Genomic DNA, 6,087 nt, shown 5'->3' on the forward strand with positions numbered 1-6,087 from the left:
CCTTTTGTCTCGGTGTCTAAAAAAAAAAATAATAATTATTAAATTTATTCCTATACTGTGATTCGCAATCCACACTGTTGCAATTATGCTTCAGTTCCCCCAGTCAGCTAGCCAAAGGTGACTCTGGCAAGGGGGAAAAAATAAGGGGGGACCCTTGACATGAACCAGACTGTACTAGAGCAGCCCATCCCCCTCTGAAAAGGCACACATTACAATAAATGTTTTGCATATGCCAAATATTTTCTAGTTGCATTGTTTGTGCAATACTAATTTGTATATCTAACACTGCATTTTAGAATTTTTTTTTTTTGTATTGATTATGCAATGTATTTTTCTTCAGTGTAGTTATAGTGAATGCAGTTAGTTAAAACTAAATAATACACCACCTACATGCACAGCTGCAGATTGGTTGCAGTTGTTGCTCCAGGCATCGCCTAATCCAGGTCTACTGCCTGCCAAACAGACTTAAATTAAGGTCATTAATATTTACTGTTTAACTGCAAATGTAAGGACTTAAACTAATTTGACCCTTTTGTGATTCAATTTGAAATACTATTTTAACCCCTTATCGGTCACCCCCATTTTTTAAAATTCATGAAAAAGTGCACTATCCAAACTTAAATTATTATAATTCATGAACGCTTTTGAATACAGACCTAAGGTTGGTCTCTTGTTAAAGACAATTAACAGATAATTACAGAAGTGAAATAATTTAATAAAAAGTATTAAAATGTTATAGAAGTTTAAACTTACTGTAAAGAAAATGTATTAATTATTTTATATAAAATAAATATTTTAAAAAAATAGTTAAAAATCCAAAATTGCTATAAATTGAAAGCCATATGTCTACATAAGTTGTGTTACAAATTTGAAGTTGATATTAAAAAAAATTGAGGTTCATATGCAATTTTGTTTAGGCATTATACCAAAAACAGCCACCGGGTGCCATCCAAACTACATTGAATTTTTTTGATGCATTTCTGTCACAAATCTATCAATTTCTCACTCAATATTACATCTATAACAAAATAACCACCAAATATGGAATCTTGAGACTTTTCCAACGATATGTATTTTGTCAAGATTATAAAAGGTTTTGATCCTAAAAGACCATAATACATTTTGTAATATGACACCCCTGCTAAGGAGGAGTAAAACTAAAACATTTTGAAGTACCATTTCTATGGCAACGCAATGTCCGATTTCAAAATGGTTTTCACAGGATGAATTTTGAGATTTTAAGCTTTCAAATAGTTTATAACTTATAATGATTGCTAAAACATGTGATAGGGAAAAGGCAAGGAAATAAAGACTTTTTGTGACAAAGGTCAGAACTCCTGTTATGATGTAGATTTATCATAGACTCTTGGTGCACTCTTGTCATAAATTAATCTATTACTGTTACTACATAATTTGTAACAACAAAATAATAAAATATCTATTTAGGAGTCTTAGACCTTTCCAATGATATATAGTTTGTCATGATTACATTAGGATTTAATTGTAATATAGTGAAATAAACGTAGGTGTCCCGTATACAGTTAAGGGGTTCAAGAATAAAGTATTTTATTGTGGAAGTTGCAATGTCTCCAGTGCAGTGAGGAATCCAGAATTCCGCAATGCATTCAACTTGACCTTTCACTTTCAGGGTGATCAATGGATTGAGTGAATCAAGTGAGTAAATGATGACGGAATTGTCATTTTTGGGCGAGCTGTCCTTTTAAAGCAATGTGATTTCATTTAAACATCTCAAGACATCCAACACAGAACTGCTGAAATGTTTTAGGCTTTATAAAGATTTTCAGAGAATGGGCATGTTAGGGTTTTTTTTTTTTTTTTGGTTGTTTTTTTGGAGTATTATGCAAAAACTGCATATTGTGCAAAGTTTTATATATTTGTCAAATATTTTATTGAAATATATGTACTTATGGTGTTAGAGTTTCATTATTATTGTATTAGTTTTTTAAAATTTGTATTTATTCATTTATTTTAAGTTTTGCCGTGGAGATTAAAATGGCATAAAATTATTTCTGTGATGATAAGTCTAGTATGAGGAAGTGGGGGATTTTTTTCAGTCCCAATATCTTAAACTTTAAGGCACCTGCCGGGGAAATAAGGGCTTTTCCCCTTGCTTCTCTCCTGGTAGCAATGCGCAGGCAAAGCTGATTATCATGCAATCATGGGTGGGAATGTAATCTTACCTAAAGAGATGCCTGCCTTGGTCATCATCTCTGATCCTTGCTGTCCGCCGGATGGTCCCTCCAGTAATCCTGTCCTGTTGCACATGCCAGATTCACTTCATTAAGTTCCTATTAAGCTTTTTATATCTGTGAAGGATGTTAATGACTAACACAGTAATTGAATCTTGAGTTATAGGGTTGAAATATCACATTTAAAGAGGTGTTATAAGTCATTAAATTCTCCTCTTAAGTATTTAAATCAGTGCCAGTCCTAGACTTCTGGGGGCCCTAAGCAAAAGTTTGTCAGGGAAAAAGTTTGAAACATTCAGTAATAAAAAAATAAACTGCAAACAATAAGACAAATATGCACTGCATATTTAAGTCACCTTCACCATATGAAATAATTATAAAGTACATTGACTTGTATTAAAGTTATTCTGAAGAGCAGTGAACTATTATTTGTTGTTTGATTAACATTAAGTGACAGAGACAACAAGCAAGTTTATTGGGCTGCTGTAACTTTAAGCTCAATAAAAATGCTGGAAACTTAACTACTTTTTGTTTTAGTAAGACTTCTTACAGTAGGGTGAATTGAGGCAAATTGAGACACTGTTTGCTATTGACTGGAAACAATTGATGCACTCTTATTCCCTAAACCGTTTGCATTGCTCTTCAAAATTTACATTTACAGTAGGCTTCCTTCAGACTGGAATCTCATTTTAAATTGTGGGACTGTGAAGTCCACTTTGCAGGGCAATTACAATTGCCTATACTGTAACGTCAGTGGGATTCGTCAAAACAAGATTAGAGAAAGTGGACAGTGTCACAAGAGGATTGAACTGAAACAACAGGCTAACAAGTTAAGAAGCCAAAAGCAAATGGTATGAAAGCTGCTGTGAAAAGGTGCTGTATCTGTTGTGTAAAGCTGCTTGATCAAGTAAATGTGGAGTAAAGCTGATCTGTTGTGTAAGCCTGCTCTGTTATGGCCTATGGGTAGTGTAAAGTTATGTTGTGTAGAGGTTTGTGACCCTGTTCTGTTATGTAAAGATGCTGTAAAGTATTTTTGTTTTATAATACTGATCTGTTGTGTAAAAGTGCTCTGTAAAGTAAATGTAAAGTAATGTAGAGCTGCTATGTTGTGAAAATCTGCTCTATTTTATAAAGGAAGTGTAAAGTTCTGTTGTGTAGAGGTTTGTAAAAACTGATCCATTGTGTAAAGTTGGTGTAACTGCTGTGTAAAGGTGCTCTGCAAAGTAAGTGTGATTTACTTGTACAAAGATGTACAAAGTACAGCTACTCTGTTGTGTAAACCTGCTATGCTACATAAAGGTGGTGTAAAATTGTTAAAATGTGTACATCTTAAGCTATGTTGTGTAAAGCTGTTGTAAATCTGCTCTGTTTTGTAAAACTGATATGTAGTTTAAAGGTGGTGTAATTGTTGTGTAAAGGTGCTCTGTAAAGTAAATGTGGAGTAGAGCTGCTCTGTTGTGTAAGTCTGCTCTGTTACATAAAGGTGGTACACAATTGTTCAAATGTGTACATATTAAGCTGTTCTTTTGTTTAAAAGTGTTGTAAATCTGCTCTGATTTGTTAAACTGATGTGTTGTGTAAAGGTACTCTGTAAAGTAAATGTGGTGTAGAGCTGCTCTGTTGTGTAAACCTACTCTTTTACATAAAGGTGGTGTAAAGTTGTTCTGTTGTGTAAAGGTGTTGTATATCTCTGTTTTGTAAACTGTGTAAAGGTGCTCTGTGAAGTATTGTAAATGTGGTGTAGAGCTGCTCTGCTGTGTAAGTCTGCTCTGTTACATACAGTGGGTAAAATAAGTATTGAACATGTCACCATTTTTCTCAGTAATTATATTTCTAAAGGTGCTGCTGACTTGAAATTTTCACCAGATGTCGGTAACATCCCAAGTAATCCATACATACAAATAAAACAAAACAAAAGTTCAGAAATTAAGTTGTGTGTAATAAAATGGAAAAAGTATTGAACACATGAAGAAAGGGAGGTGCAAAAAGGCATGGAAAGCCAAAACACCAGCTGAAATCGATCAGTAATTAGAAAATCCTGCCCCTAGTCAGTGGAAATGAATATTAGCTGGTTCAGTCCCAACACCTACAGTACCAAGATGGTAAAGATGAAACAAGGGTGGACATTTCAGCAAGACAATGATCCCAAACACAGCCAAAGAATCTCTATTGGTTTCAGAAAAAGAAAATAAAGCTGCTAATCACCTGACTTGAATCCAATAATAAAAAAATAAGAACTAAAGATCAGAGTTCATAAAAGAGGCCCACGGAACCTTCAAGATTTGAAGCAATGCATGCCACTAGTTTCTCCATACAGGAGGAGTCTTGAAGCTGTCATTACTAACAAAGGCTTTTGGAATTTCAGCAGTTCAGTACTTTTTCTCCTTGTCATTCCATTTTATTACACAAAACTTAATTTCTGAAATTATTTGTTTTATTTGTTTGTAATATTACTTGGGTTATTACCGACAACTGGTTAAAATTTCATATCAATAGCACCTTTATAAATATATTTAATGAGAAAAATGGTGATGTATTCAATACAGGTGCATCTCAAAAAAATTAGAATATCGTGAAAAAGTTTTTTGTAACTTATTTCAAAAAGTGAAATATTCTAGATTCATAACATGTAAAGTAAAACATTTCAAAAGGTTTTTTTTTTGTTTTAATTTTGATGATCAGAGCTTACAGCTCATGAAAGACAAAAATCCAGTATCAATCTAAAAAAGCATTTGCAAAACAGAAAAGTTCAAGTTCTTTAAAGTATGTTCATTTATGCACTCAGTACTTGGTCGGGGCTCCTTTAGCACAAATGACAGCATCTTTGAGGTGTGGCATGGAAGCGATCAGCCTGTGGCACTGTTGAGCCTTCGGCTCGTCTCTATTGTTGGATCCACTGTCTTTCATCTTTCTCTTGAAAACATCCCATAGATTCCATTTGGGGTTTAGTTCAGGCATGTTGGCTGGCCAATCAATCACAGTAATATCATGGTTAGCAAACCACTTGGAAGAGGTTTTGGCACTGTTGGCAGGTGCTAAAGTCGTGCTGGAAAAGGAAATCAGCATCTCCATAAAGCTTGTCAGCAGATGGAAGCATAAAGTGCTCCAAAATCTCCTGGTAGACGGCTGCATTGACTTTGGACTTGATAAAACACAGTGGACCAACACCAGCAGACGTCACGGCACCCCAAATCATGACTGACTTCGGAAACTTCACACTGGACTTTAAGCAGCTTGTTCTGTGCCTCTCCAGTCTTCCTCCAGAATCCAGACCTTGATTTCCAAATGAAATGCAAAATGTACTTTTATCTGAAAAGAGGATTTTTGGAAGACTGAGCAACAGTCCCGTTCTTTTTCTCCTTAGCCCAGGTGAGACGCTTCTGCCGTTGTTTCTGTTTCAGAAGTCCTGAAGTCCTGATCTTTTTCCTGAAGATGTCTGAGCGTGGTGACTCTTGATGCACTGACTCCAGCTTCAGTCCACTCCGTGTGAAGCTATCCTAAGTGTTTGAATCGGCTTTGCTTGACAGTATCCCAAACTTACGGTAATCCCTGTTGCTTGTGCACCTTTTCCTACCCTATTTCTTCCTTCCAGTCAACTTTGCATTTAATATGCTTTGATACAGCACTCTGTGAACAGCCACCCCTTTCAGTAATGACCTTCTGTGACTTACCCTCTTTGTGGAGGGTGTCAGTTATTCTGGACCATTGTCAAGTCAGCAGTCTTCCCCATTATTGTGGTTTCAAAAAAAACAATTGATACCCGGAATCTATACTGTAGGGATGGTCATTTAATGAAACTCAAATGTAAATATACTAATATTTTGAGATACTGGATTTTTGAATCATCAAAATAAAATAAAAAATAAAATAAACATAA

This window comes from Onychostoma macrolepis, chromosome 15 (genome assembly GCF_012432095.1).
Source record: "Onychostoma macrolepis isolate SWU-2019 chromosome 15, ASM1243209v1, whole genome shotgun sequence".
In the NCBI taxonomy this organism is placed as follows: Eukaryota; Metazoa; Chordata; class Actinopteri; order Cypriniformes; family Cyprinidae; genus Onychostoma; species Onychostoma macrolepis.